Below are 13,533 nucleotides of genomic sequence, written 5' to 3' on the forward strand. Positions count from 1 at the left end.
ATTCCCCCGGCCAAGTACTCACCACATTGGATTTTCCACCAGACTGTGAACTCAGCAGAGCAGGACAGTCTGACCCACCTCTGAATCCAGGTGCCATACACCCGACCAGCACAGGAGGGGTGACTGAGCGCAGTTTCAGAATAGATGAGGGTCTCACATTTCTCCGCACCCCTGTCATGGCTCCTCTCTCCTCTAACGATGGCCTGGCTGGGAGGAGCTGACCCAGGCAGGTCAGCCAGCCACCTGAGAGTACGCAGGGAAAGAGCAGAGGGACACAAGTGGCCGGGATTAATGTGGAGAAGAGCCCTCCCCACCCCCATCCTGGGAGATGGTACCCAGAGAAAAATGGAGACTGTCTCTTCCTGTGCCCAGAACTTCACAGTAACAACAACAAACAATATAAAACCCAAAAGCCATAAAAGAAGCAATGTGTCCAACTTACATCCAAGCAAAGATCCTTTATCCTCATATGTAAAGAGCTCTTACAAATCAATTTAAAAATATACCCAAGAGGGAAAAATTGAGCAGAGATTATGAACAGAAAAGGAAATAAACATAACACTTATATATACAAAAAGTGCCCAGTCTCACACTTAACAACAGAAATGCAAATTAAAATTACTCTCAAAGATAATTTTTCATTGATCCAATGGGCAGAGAGTAAAGTTTAATGACACACCATGTTGCAATGGTATAGGGAAGCAGGCACTCTTGGAACATCTGAAACAATGTCCAAATTACAAATACATATATCCTTTGGCCCAGCATTTACTTCTAGGAATCTGTCCTCCAGAGACTGCTCACAAACGTGAAAAATGATATATTACTGCATTCAAGGTCATTCACTGAAGCACTCTTTGTAATAGCAGCAGATTGGAAACATCCTAAATACCGGCTGGCGGTGGAGCGCTGGGACACATCCACATGGAGGCGCGTGCAGCTGGATAAGCACAGACTGGTTTGAGTCCATCTCCCAGAATGGTCTTTAGGGGAACAAACAAGGAGAGGAACAGTGTATGTAGTACTTTTTTTTTTTTTTTTACGAGTACAAAAAGGGTGTAACAAAATAACATTTTACTTGCTTGTGTGTATTATTTACTGACAATGAAATTCAACCTCCTTAAGAGTACAATTCCACGAGTTTTGACAAATGTATACATCTGTGTCATCACCACCCCAATCAAGATATTGAAAGTTCCAGCGCCCCAGAAAATGAGACTTCTCACTGAGTACCCACATCTGCCATTTGAATTTTGTACAATGTGCATACATTTCCTTTTGTAATACGTTTAAATACAGAAGTTAAAATGAAAAACTGTTTCATATCTGTCATCTCATCTGGTCCCCGCAATAACCCAGGAAGGCAAATCGTCCCAGCCCCATTTTACGTATCAGACTGAACTTCGTTCCTGGAATGACAGAGACTTGCCCCAGAGAGCCGAGTCAGAACTTGAACCCAAGGCTCTCTTGTTTCAACAGATTTATTGAGGGATGATTTACATGCCATACAGTTCACCCATTTCAAGCGTGCTAGTCAATGCATTTTAGTATATTCAGAGTTGTGCGACCATCTAATTTGAGAGCATTTTTTTACCCCAAAAGGGAACCCCAGCACCCGTTAGCAGTCACCCCCATTCTCCACCACCACCTCCAACCCTAGGCAGCCACCGACCTACTTTCTGTCTCTGTAGATTTGATTTTTCTGGACACTTCAGATCAATGGAATCATATGCTCTGTGGTCTTTTGTGACCGGCTAAGTTCACTTAGTGGTATTGTCTTAGTGGTAAAATGCAGGGGGGGTTTTTTTGTTTTCTGTTTTTCGTTTTCTTCAGATACGGAGTTTATTTAAAATCATGTTAACCTGTCACGTAGGCATTTGGAATAAAAGAGCGGAAGACGAGCTGAATGAGCCTGAGAAAGGGTCTGAATCAGCATCATTTCCCAGGCAAGGAAGATGAGGCCACGGAGTGAGGTTTCTTGCCCGAGACAAATGTTAGTTGGCAGCAAGTCTACGATGAAAATTTAGATGCCCTCCTTCCTACTCCACTGCTTCTCCTTCTGACAAATACTTGGCCTACATGGTTTAGAATCCTAGATCCCTCTCCTACTTCTACAGAGATGGAGAGGAAGGGAAGATGGAGGGAAGGCAAGATGTGGAGAGGAAGGGAAAGGGAGGATCCATGCCTGCATCCTTTGACACATGCCATCTTGAATTAATCATTCTCTTCCCATTTCCACTGCCGTGCCGCAGTACTGGCCCAACGCCTGCCCAGAAGACTTCTGCAGGAACTTCAAAGCTGAGGTTCATATATGTTGTAGCATATGTCGCAATTTCATTCCTTTTGATTGGCTAATAATATTCCATTGTGCGGAGGGACCACATTTTATTATCCATTCATTAGCTGATGGACATTTGGGTTGTTTCCGCTTTGGGGATATTACGAATATGCTGCTATGAACGTTTACGTAGTTTTTACATTAACATATGTTTTCATTTCTCTTGGGTATATACCAAGGAGTGGAATTGCTGGTCATATGGTGACTCTGTGTTTAACATTTTGAAGAATTCCCAAACTGTTTCCAAAGTGGATGCAACATTTCATATTTCCACCAGCAGTGTGTATGTTTCAACTTCTCTGCACCCTCACCACCACTTGTTTTTATGTCTATTTGATTCTGGCCATCCCAGTGGGTGCGAAAGGGTGTCTCACTGTGGTTTTGATTTGCGTTTCCCAATGGCTAATAACGTTGAGCATCTTTTCATGAGCTTCTTGGCCTTTGTAAATCTTCTCTGGAGAAATGTCTATTAGGGTCCTTGTCCACGGCCACTAGGCTATTTATCTTATTATTATTGAGTTGTAAGAGTTCTTTATATATTCTAGACACAAGTTCCTAATTAGATTTATAATTTGCAAATATTTTCTCCCTTCCTATAGGTTGTTTTTTCACTTTCTCGTTGGAATTGTTTGCAGCACAAAAGTTTTTCATTTTGATGAGGTCCAATTTTTTTTTTTCTTTTCGTTGCTTGTGCTTTTGATGTCGTACCTAAGAAGCCCCTGCCTGAGGTGAAGATTTACTCCTGTGTTTTCTTCTAAGAGTCTTATAGCTTCAGCCCTTATATTTAGGTCTTTGATCCATTAAGTTATTTTTCAGATGCTGTGAAAAGGGGGTCCAGTTTCATTCTTTACCCGTGTTGTTGGTCCCAGCACCATTTGTTGAAAAGACTGTTCCTTCTCCATTGAATCATCTTGGCCCCCTTGTCAAAAATAAAGTGACCGTAAATACAAGGGTTTATTTCTGCACCCTCAGTTCTACCCCATAGGTGTATATGTCTCTATCCTTCTGCCAGACCCCTCTGTCCCGGTCCCTGTAGAACCTGACAGTGGGACGTGGGAACCCGCTGCGTCGTTCTTCATCTGCAAGATCGTTTTGACTCTTTGGGGCCCTTTACTCTTTTTTTTTTTTTTGCGGTACGCAAGCATGTGGGATCTTCTTGGACTGGGGCACGAACCCGTGTCCCCTGCATTGGCAGGCGGACTCTCAATCACTGCGTGGGGCCCTTTGCTCTTGAACTCAATGCAAACCCTTGGCTTATCCCTCAGCCTCCCGGCTGCCTCCAGCACATGTGGGAGCCCTGATAACTCAATATTACCAACAGTGGAATTGCTACCAACAAGGGGCGCACTTTTCAAGCACCTACTGTACGCCAGTACTTACTGCGTGTAAGTACTTGATGTTCGTTAATTCTTTCACGCCATGGCGACGCTGAGGCACCAGGAGTCCAAGAAACTAGTCCAAGGTCTCACACACACGGTCAGTGAACAGCTACCACGGTCCAGCCGCTTGGCTACAGCACCTGGGCTCTTCCATTGGCTTTCACATGTAATCTTGCAAATTTTCAAACATACAGAAAAGCTGATAGAATTTTAGGGTGACACCCAAACGCCCACAGCAGACGTCTGGCTCCACTTGCTTTAACACCTTTGTCTCCAGCCCCCAGGAATCAACCAGTTTCCCAGTTGGTTGCAGATGTCCGTACACGACACCCCTAAACAGGCAGCGCGCACAGCACAAACTACAGTTCAATGTTCGTTATGGATTTTTTCATTCTTTGGAGTAAAATTGATAATGAAATGTAGAAACATCAGGGGGACCATCGAATGCTCTAACGTGTGCTCTGCGGCCCAAACCCCCACTGACAGACAGAACATTCGCTCCAAAAATGCCCACGTGCCCCAGCCCCCCGCGCCACCCTGGCTCTGACTTTTTCCACCGTACGTTGGCTTACTCTCTTCCGGAATTTCATAAACTTGGGGTCATAGAGTATATGCCCTCCCTGGGTCTGGCTCCTTCCACCCCGTCCAAAGGTGTGTGTCCGTTGGCTGCCGTTTCGCTGAGTGGCGCTGAGTCGTTCGCACATCACGGCCGCTCTTCCCCATCGTGGGGCTGGGCGCCTGGAGGCCTCACAGCGCCACCCCCATGGCGTCTCTCGGTCTGAGGGAGGCAGAGACATCTGCCCAGCCTTCAGACGCCACGCTGCTCCCCCGTGGCCTCAGCTCTGGCCTCTCTCCTGCTCACCTGCGTGACCTCTGTTCGCACCTGTGTCCCCACCTGCTCCTCGGGGCCAGCTGCACACCGACCGGAGGAAATGGGGGCCGTGTCGCCTCCTTGGAAGCCAGAGGCTGCAGAAATGCACGTCTTTGTTGGCATCACGCGTCTGGGATAAACCACACGATGGGCTGTTGCGTGGAGAAATCAACAGAGTATTAACTGCATAGAAAATTCAATTCCAATTTCGCAAAGAAAAAATGTACGTGTGCATAGAAGTAAGACCTGGCCAAATGATGGTGCTTTTCGTTCTCTTTTTTTTTTTTTTCCCAGAATTGTCCCTCTTGACGATTAGGAATGTGAATTACGACAGCCGGGGCTGTCGGAGCTCGGGCCGGGCCGCGCTGAGGCACCCTGCCCTCAGGGACCCTGAGATGTCAGGTCTGTGTCCCTGACAGGCGCGGCCCAGGGCCACCATCAAGGAGCAGCCAATATTTGCAGACTGGATGCGGGCAGGAAGGACAGATGGACGGACAGACAGAGGGGGCCTCACACCTGAGTCGGGTCCATTGCGTCTCCAAGTTCTGGGAACTAATGTGCCGCCTTTCCCGGGGCTGCAGAGGTGGGGCTAGGAAAGCTGTCCCAAAGGGGCTGGCACCCCCTCGTGCTTTGAGGGCTGGAGCTGCTCTCCTACAGCGTGAGAGGCCGGGGACCACAGCTCCCCAGGGGGGCCGCCAGGTCCCTCCAGGGACTCCAAGATGGAGGTGCCATCGGAGGCCCCAAGTGGACGTGGCCTTGAACACATGTGGACCCCTGCCGACACAGTGAAAGCGGCTGCAGCACCGGCCCTTCCCCCACTTCTCACGTGAGCCCCTGGGGTCAGGACCAGTCAGCAGTGTCACCTTTGGGCAAAGTACTCACAGTAGGTGCTTCGGGACCGAGCCACAGGCGTGCCCTTCCTCACAGGTGGGCCGTCAGCGTGTAGCCCTGCTGCCCTGCTCGGTGGGGGCCCCAAATGCCCACCCTTCTCCCTGGGAGACCCGCTGCAGCCCAGCCCCGGGGCGCAGGAGCCCGGGGGCAGGAGAGCGGGTCTGGGTTCAGTGGGCACCATCCTAGCGCGCGCTTGTCCCCTTCTGAGGGTGTGGCCTCCTCACCTCCAGGCCTGTGCTTACACCTGTGCCCCTGCGTGGCATGCTGTCCAGCACGCTGGTCAGCCTGCCCCAGGCCTCTGCCCTTCAGGCCCAGCTTGGGTGTCCTGGGCCGGTTCAGGTGCCCGTGCACGCCCATCACCTGGGCCGGGGTCGTGGTTCCTGGTCGGGGATCACCTTGCAGGAAAGGGCTTGTGCCAGTGCCCCCGAGTCCCAGTGCCCCTCACAGGACTTGAACTGACCTGGCTGGAGGGGGGGTGGATCCCAGGGGAGGGACAGGCAAGTGGGTCCAGGGAACAGAGGCCAACTCCGCCCCTCCCCCTGGCAGTCTCCATGCCAACCGACTGTCCCATCTCCTGCTTCGGTGTCAGCTGCTCTCCTTTCCCAGAGGGCCCTCTGCCCCCACAGACAGGCCACTTACCCTGAGCCCCCGTCAGGATGGAAAACCAGGCAAAGTAGGAGATTTGGGCCAGGAGGTGCCCTGCTGCAGGGAACGATTGATTGAGTTTCTTCCAGGAATGAGGCCAGCGCCTCCATCCTTCCTGGCCGAGCGCCTTCCCTCTGGCCTGATCCGTGGGTCAGAGGCATGTGGACGAGAGTCCAGGGGGTGGCCTTCCTCACAGCCACCCTGGTCCACCCCTTCCTGGGTCCACGTCGACGCCTCTGCAGGGCAGCCTGGGATCTACAGCTGCAGGCCTCAGATCCCTCCAGGCTGCCCAGCCCCTGGGCCTCCATTAAAGCACCAACTAGTGTGGGAGGTGGCCCCTCCACCACCTCCTTGCAGGACAACGTGCCCCCCCCCGCTCAATTACTTTTGAGAAAAATACACACCGCCCCTTGTGTTACTGTCCTTTCTTCTCCCACTCAAGCCTCCTGGCCCAGTGGGGCATCAGGATGTGCTTGATTTCCTCCAATGTCAGGGAGCTCACTACTCAGCCCTGGCAGCTGCTGGTTTATGCACCTACATGTCCCACCTGGCCCTGTCTTGAGAAGAGCTGAGCACCCCGTCCTGCCCCAGACAGGGCGGCTCCTCGGGCCATCTCAGGGCAGCCTGTGGTGGGCCCACCTCTGAGGGCTCCTGGCCTCAGCTCAGTCCTCGGCCCAGCCCTGCCTGCCCCCTCCCACGTGACCTCCACCCACACCTCCTCGCCTCCCCTGCATCTCTGCAAAGGTGTCCCCAGCTCTCTTGGCTCTGCGGCCACCAGTGCCCCCTGGAGCTGACCTCTCGGGAGTCTGGGCTTCGCGGGCTAATGGGCAGCAGCACGGGACAGGCTGTGATGGACACCAGCAGGGCAGGGACCCAGCTGTATGATGTACTGTCAAGTGGGCAGCAGATAAAACGCCTACCCAGTGTGACAGAAGCAAGATATAAAAAGCCTCCACGGCGCCTTTATATTGACTAGAAGTCTTGTCCTTCATTTCCCATTATCTCCCGGGCTAACAGGCCGCACACTGAAGCTGGAGGGAAGTCGGTGTCCTGGCCGCAGGGAGACGCGGGCTCCCAGGGCGCCCGACGCAGCCTGGGGCCCCCAGTCGTCCCCCAGCATCAGTGAACCCCTCCCAGGACTGTCTGACATGGCGGGTCACTGTCCCCCATGCACTTTCTCCCCCTTCTTGTCGGGGGTCCGGCAGGACACGATCACCCCTCGCGGAGGCTGCGGGTGGCAAGGGACTTGCCTAAAGCAGAACTGGTCCTAGTTCTGCAGCATCAGTAGAAGCGCAGGTTCTGGGGCCGCCCACCACTCAGCGTTCAAGGAGGACGTGCCCCCATCTTGCAGTTGGGGCTAAGTCCAGGGATGGGGGGATTTACCCCGCATCCCTGCAAGTCAGAGGCAATACTGGGCTGGGACCCAAGGCTATGGGACCCCAGAGGCCCCCGGGAGGGATCAAGCTGGGGTCTGGAGCATCTGCAGATGGCTGTGGAGCTCCAACCGGACCAACACCCAGAGCACAACCTTCCCCGGCACCAGGGGTCTGCGGGCCCCAAGGCCCTCACGAGGCCAGCAGGGCAGAGATGGAAGACAGGCTCCTTCTGAGGCAGGTTATGCCCCGCAGGCTAGAGGCCAGCAGGGAGAGGGCTCAGGAGGCGGCCGCAGCCCGGAGCTGGCTCCTGGGGGTCCTGGAGCCTCGTTGCCCGCCCGAGCCCCGGGCCGGGGTCCCCAGGAGCCCCCTGTTCCTGTCCTGTTCAGGCCCCTCTCCCAGTCCCCTCAGGCAGGTGGCTGCTCCACGCCCGGCCCAGCACCCCAGGGACCGCGCGAGCCAGAAATGTCTGTGGCTCAAAGGAGGCCGGGAGGCACGCTGATCTAAATGAAGGGCCGTTTCTTCCAGAAGAGCTGGGCCCGTGGCACCTCCGAGGAGCCTGGAGCTGGCTGGCCAGTCGCGGCGTGCGGAGCTAGTAATTAATAAAAATGAGTAATGATGGACCATCTGTCCCAGCCTGTGCTCCATGGCGGGGCCACGCCGAGCCCTCATTAGGCATTCCTCGGCTGTGTCCCCACAGATGTTGACAGTGGCCGTGGGGCTCCTGTGGGAAGACTGAGTTGAATAAATCTAGGCAAACAGCACGGAGAAGGCTGGGTCTCGGAGAAGGAACTCATGCGGGGTCAGCTCGAGTGAGACCCGTGGGCAGGGGCCCGCCGTCTGTCCTCCACCCGGGAAGGTGGGACGGGGTGCAGACTGCGCGTGGGTGGGGGCCTGGCCTCACCTGCTCCCTGCACGACCTTGGGCGAGCGCCGGACCACTCCGAGCCTCCACTCCAGGCTGCGGGGAGCAGGGCAGGGCCCCAGGACAGGGGTCAGAGTGTGTGTTGGAAGCACGGGGATCAGGGATCAGGACCCCCAGAGCCTTTAGTTTGCTCACGTGCAAAGGAGGCCGCTGTCCGTGGAGTCTAGTTGGTGACCAGTGGACAGAAGGGGCCTCGTGTCTTGGAACTCTTGGAAGGCGCTGGTCAGGGCTTACTCTCCTTGACAAGCTGGCCACCGCTGTGCTCCTGCCAGAGACCCTCACCCCTGCAAAAGGCCTGCAGGCCAGGAGCTACTCCTTGCCCTGGGGGAGTCCATCAGCAGGAGACGGGGCTGGGCGCCCTGGATGCCCATGGCTTGCAGCCCAGTGAGAGTCAGACAAGCAAAGAGGGAGCTGCAAGGAAACTGGGGTTCAGCATGGGCGGAGGTGCCGGGAGAGGAAGCGCCCCCAGAGGTCTGGGGCGGCAGGGAGCCTGGGCAGACGCAGAGGCGGGGTTTGCCCTCTTGGAATCCCAAAGCTTTGGGCTCTGCGGTGTGTCACGGCTCCCCAAGCTGGCTCCCCTCTGGACAAGTGGCCAGATGCCCCAGGGTGGGGCCCTCCTACGCAGGGCAAGGGTAGCTGGCCTTGAAAACACCGGGAAAAGGCATGCACAGAGAGGGACACTGAGATGCAGAGCCAGGCGGCCTGCCCAAGGCCACGCAGCGAGAGCAGTGGAGCCTGACTCCCTCCAGAGGGAGGGAAGCTGGGGCAGAGGGAAGCCCCAGCTCACCCTGACCCTGACCTCGAAGGTCTTCCCGCCCCCTTTCCCCACCCCCTCCGCAGCCTCCAGATCTGAATTCTCCTGCGGTATCTCTGCCCCTCGTCCCCTATTTCCCTCCAGTGTCTCTACTGCATTGTGAGGGTGACTCTCTCAAGATGGACCTCATCTTAGAGGTAAACACTCCGGTCTCCCCTGCGGACACGGGTATTGAACACAGACCACAGTACAGGACCTCTGCCTGCTCAGCAGCTCTTCGCGTTTGCTATCCTGTCAGCTGACCCCACCCCTCCTGGTGAGTGCACCCACCCACCTGTGTCTCCCCAGTCCCAAGGGACAGCTAGCTGAGCAGGCCCTGGCCGCGGGCCCGTGACATCGGACCCCAGGCGTCTCTGGTTACCCACCTGGGTAACCCAAAGTCTGCCTGGCTCACCCCCAGAGAACCCAAGCCCCCAGCTTTGTCCCCACACAATGGAGCACCCGCCCAGAAAGTGGAATCAGAGGATGTGTTTGTTCCAGGGGCAGTCAGCCTGGCCGGACCCTCGGTGCCCATGGAGGTCAGAAGGGAAACTGAGGCCCAGGGGAAGCCAGCCCTCCCATGCAGAATGGGGTCAGAGTGGAGACAGGAACCCAGACCCCCTGGACACCAGGCCAGGGGTCTTTCCCACCCGGGGTCTCCTGCCAGCCTCACTGCAATGGAGGTAAAGCCCCCTCAGGCAGGGGTCAAGGAGAGAAGAGGGTGCAGGGAGCCTGGAAAGCTATGGAGGTGCTCAAGGGCAAGGGGGTGGAGAGGAGCGCGTCATTACCCGCGTGAGTATTCATGAGTCCTATGAATATTCATAGCAATCTCCTACCACTGATAAGGGAGAAGCTGGGCTGGGAGGGAGAATCCATTACTCACTTGTCTGGCCAACCTGGGGCCAGAACCTGGCCAGTGGCCCTGGGCCTTGCGGCCCATCCACCAGCAGGCCCAACAGGGACCCCTCTCCAAAGGTTGACAAGGAGCAGGGGCCAGCGAGGGCCTGGCCAGGGTGAGAGGGCCACATGGCCTCTCCCTGCCATGGGCGTGGGCTCCCGGGCCCAGCTAGTCACGGATGCCTGGGCGTGGCAGGCGGGGGAGGGGGCGGGGGCGGGGGGGGGGTGTGGGGGGAGTGGCCGGGAGCTGGGTGCCTCAAGATGGGTCTGGCTCCTCCGGGTAATTGGCAAGCAGCCAGAAGGAGCTGGGAAGAGGCTGCAGCTGCTGGAAACAGGATCGCCTGGGGGCTGATGAGGACAAGACTAATGTCAGGGGTGGAGGGAGCCCAGAGAAGGAAAGCCAGGATGGCTCAGAGAGGGTCAGAAACTCGCCCGAGGTCACACAGCAAAACCATGAGGCAGTCCAGGGCTCCATTCTGTGAGTGTACAAGTGTGGGTGGGGGCTCTGGTATGCAGGAGGGTGACACCTGAGCTGGTTCCTACCCTAGGACAGGTGTGTGATTCTTCCCGCACTTAGTAGGCCCTCAATTTGTATATATCCAATGAATGAATGATCCACAGCTCCACGTGTGTCTGTATTTTAAAGGGAGAACCGAGTCTCAGAGGAAGGGCCCCGTCCCAGGTCATGCTGGAGGGCACGATGGGTCAGCCCCTGTCTCACTGGGTAATGCCTGCAGGTTAGACACGGATCTTTGTGGAAAACCACCATCTTTGGCGATCCTGAGCCATTAGGAGCGGGGAAGACTCCGCTAGCAGCCCTGCCTCTCTGTGACCTCAATCCCTTCTAATACACGGAGCTGAGAAAGGTGTGCAGGTGATACTCACCTGGAGGAAAACAGAAGACTCAGGAGACCAAGGGCCATTGAGAGCGGAGGGCGGCAGGGCTGGGCTGAGACAGGACAGGGCAGGTGGATAGGAGGGTCCCAAGGCCAAGGGAGGCCTGAGTCTCTGGAGCAAATCCCGAGGCTGAAAGGGTGAGCACACACGTCCATCTGCATGGTGACAAAGCAGGCAGGACACCACGTTGATAGGAAATCAAATGAGGAGGCTGACAGTTTGTGGGGGACTAAAATAATCATAAATGATGGTTTTTATTAAAAAGTATCACCGGGATAATGTAGGCTCATTCCAGAAGCCCAAAAAGAGCCCAAAATGTAATAAGGGGGAAGAGGAGAGATGGGGAATGGAAAATTAAAATCACGAAAATAGCCCAAGAAAATCTTCTGATGTCTGCTGGCGGTGGCGGGAGGGAAGGACGGAAGGAAGGAGGAAGGGAGGGTGTCATGTAGTGTGAAGTGATAAACATTATTCCGCAGCCGAAACAGCACGAGGGCGGGAGGAAGAGGGACGGATAATCTATCACGGAGGCTGCGGACACGGGGGCCAGGCCAGCCGCGGGCCCAGCAGGAGCCCAGGTCCCCGGGAGAGTGGGGACAGCCTCTGGTGGCCCTGGGCAGCCTAAGTTACACGGTGTCTGGGCTTGAAGGACCTGGGGCTCGTGGAATCCAATCTGGATGAGAGAAGGGAAACAGGCCCAGAGAGGGGAGGCCGGGGCCCAGAGTCACACAGCAATCCAGGGTCAGGGAGAGGCAGGAACATGGGCCTCCCTGGGGACAGGGGAGGTGGGGACGGAGCAGCAGCTGGACCCCCAGATCCAGGCCTCCCTCAGGGAGGAGTCGGGAGACCTCGCTACCTCCTACCAGCTCCTGCCAAGCCGGCGGCCGCAGCAGCCCCCCCTCCCCACAGGGGTACGGGCTGGGGATCCAGTCTGGGTGTGAATCCCGAGTCAGCCACTCCCCCCCAGGAAAGTCCCCCGGCACACAAGTCCCGTCAGGATGTGGAAGGTGGCCGGCGCGCAGCGCCGGGCACAGGGCAGGGGTCCCTCTGCATCCACGGCTGGCCCTGGAGCTTCTGGCACCACGCCATTCAGGGGGCTCTACCTGGGGGTCCCTCCTGTGAAGCAGAAGATGCTAACCCCTGACGTGTCTAAAGACAAAAAAAGAGAACCCAGAATCTCTCAGGTCAGTGGCCATCTACCCTGTCTTTGCGTGGAATCAGACAAAATCGACTTGCAAGTTCTGGCTAAGGTGGCAGGGTGGCAGGAAGGAGCGACGTGGCCCGGGCTCAGGGGCGTCCGGGCCTATTGAACCCCTCTGGACCTTGGGAGACGGGAAGCAGTCGGAACATCACCTCCCTCCCTGCCAGGGGCTGCAGGGGCAGCTGGTCAGCCAGCACCAGGACGGGCAAGCGACGGGAGCGGTCCAGCCAGCCCCACCCTGGGCCACCCGGCTCAGCGGCACACCTGAGACCCCTGCACGGCAGGTGGGGAGAGACAGGAAGACGGGAAGGTGGAGGCTAGGCCTGGAGAAGCAAGGAGAGAGCCAGAGGCAGAGACGCCAGGACCCCTCCCCAGACTCCACCTCCCAGGACCCCTGCTCTCCCAGGGTCCCTCTGGGCGCCGCTGTCCTCCCACCCCTGGGCCCCCTGCCTCCCTGGGCAGGGTGCTCCTTGGTGCATCCTCCCCGCACCCCTCTGCTCTGTAATTAAAGGCGATCTCAACCCCCTTTCTGGAAAGTTTGGGACGAATAGGAGCAAACCCCCTTCCGCAGCCTCTTAGCCACTTTGAGCAGAGCTGGGGGGAGAGGCCACGCCCCCTCTCCGCTTGGGAGGGAAGCAGCCTAGGCTTTGATGCTCTGGGAACCCCACTTCCCACCCACAGTCCTCTCCCTCTGCTGCAGGAGAAAGGGTTTGGGGTCCATGCCGACCATGGGATGCAGGGCGGGGAGCTGTGCTGCAGTCACAGCCTTGGGCTCCTCCAGGAAACACGGGGGGGGGGGTCAGAACCGGCCCCTCAGGGGCTGTGAGGACAGGATGGAACTGCCCGCCCGACCACCACGGCCAGGACCTGCCTGCTGCGGGGAGCTGTCGGGGACCCCAGGGAGAGAAGAGTGTCCCAGACACACCACTTCAGCCATCCTGGGTCTATGTGGGCCCCCGGATGGGAGGGTGCAGGCCGCCCAAGTCCCCTAGCCAGGTCTCGGGACCCCAAGTCCAGGATCCTTTCGGGGCTTGGGGATTCACGAGGCAGTTGTCTCCTAGGGCCCAACCCCGTGGGGCTGCGCCCATCCCCTGCTGGCTGCAGAAGTCTCTGTGGGGTCTGCAGGGAGGGCCCATGCTCGGAGACTGCAAAGGGGGCCTGGAAGGGCAGTGACCATGACCACGACCAGCAGCATCTCCTGGGCGCTCTGCAAGGATGGGGGCGTGACTGCCTGAAGGGTTCTGGGTGGGGTTTTGGTTTCTTGAGGAAGTTGAGGTGGATTTCCACACGACTAAGTTTTCCCTCTGAAATTGGTTAAAGGCCT

The 13,533-nt window shown here is 56.7% G+C and overlaps 1 long non-coding RNA gene across 5 annotated transcripts in view; it reads right to left on the bottom strand.

Moving 5' to 3' along the window:
* Positions 1-443: 443 nt before the first annotated feature.
* The window catches only part of LOC116740543, a 54,214-nt gene continuing 41,124 nt past the window's right edge, over positions 444-13,533 (bottom strand). For 2 of the 5 annotated variants that reach the window (XR_004345894.1, XR_004345893.1), the window contains 4 exons: positions 10,997-11,163; positions 5,105-8,832; positions 3,719-4,740; positions 444-3,257 (listed from right to left, as the gene is read on the bottom strand). This is a non-coding gene — a long non-coding RNA (uncharacterized LOC116740543). The remainder of the gene's footprint in view (positions 3,258-3,718; positions 4,741-5,104; positions 8,833-10,996; positions 11,164-13,533) is intronic. The other 3 variants (XR_004345897.1, XR_004345895.1, XR_004345896.1) reach the window with 3 other exon arrangements.

Source organism: Phocoena sinus, chromosome 15, assembly GCF_008692025.1.
Source record: "Phocoena sinus isolate mPhoSin1 chromosome 15, mPhoSin1.pri, whole genome shotgun sequence".
NCBI classification, from domain to species: domain Eukaryota; kingdom Metazoa; phylum Chordata; class Mammalia; order Artiodactyla; family Phocoenidae; genus Phocoena; species Phocoena sinus.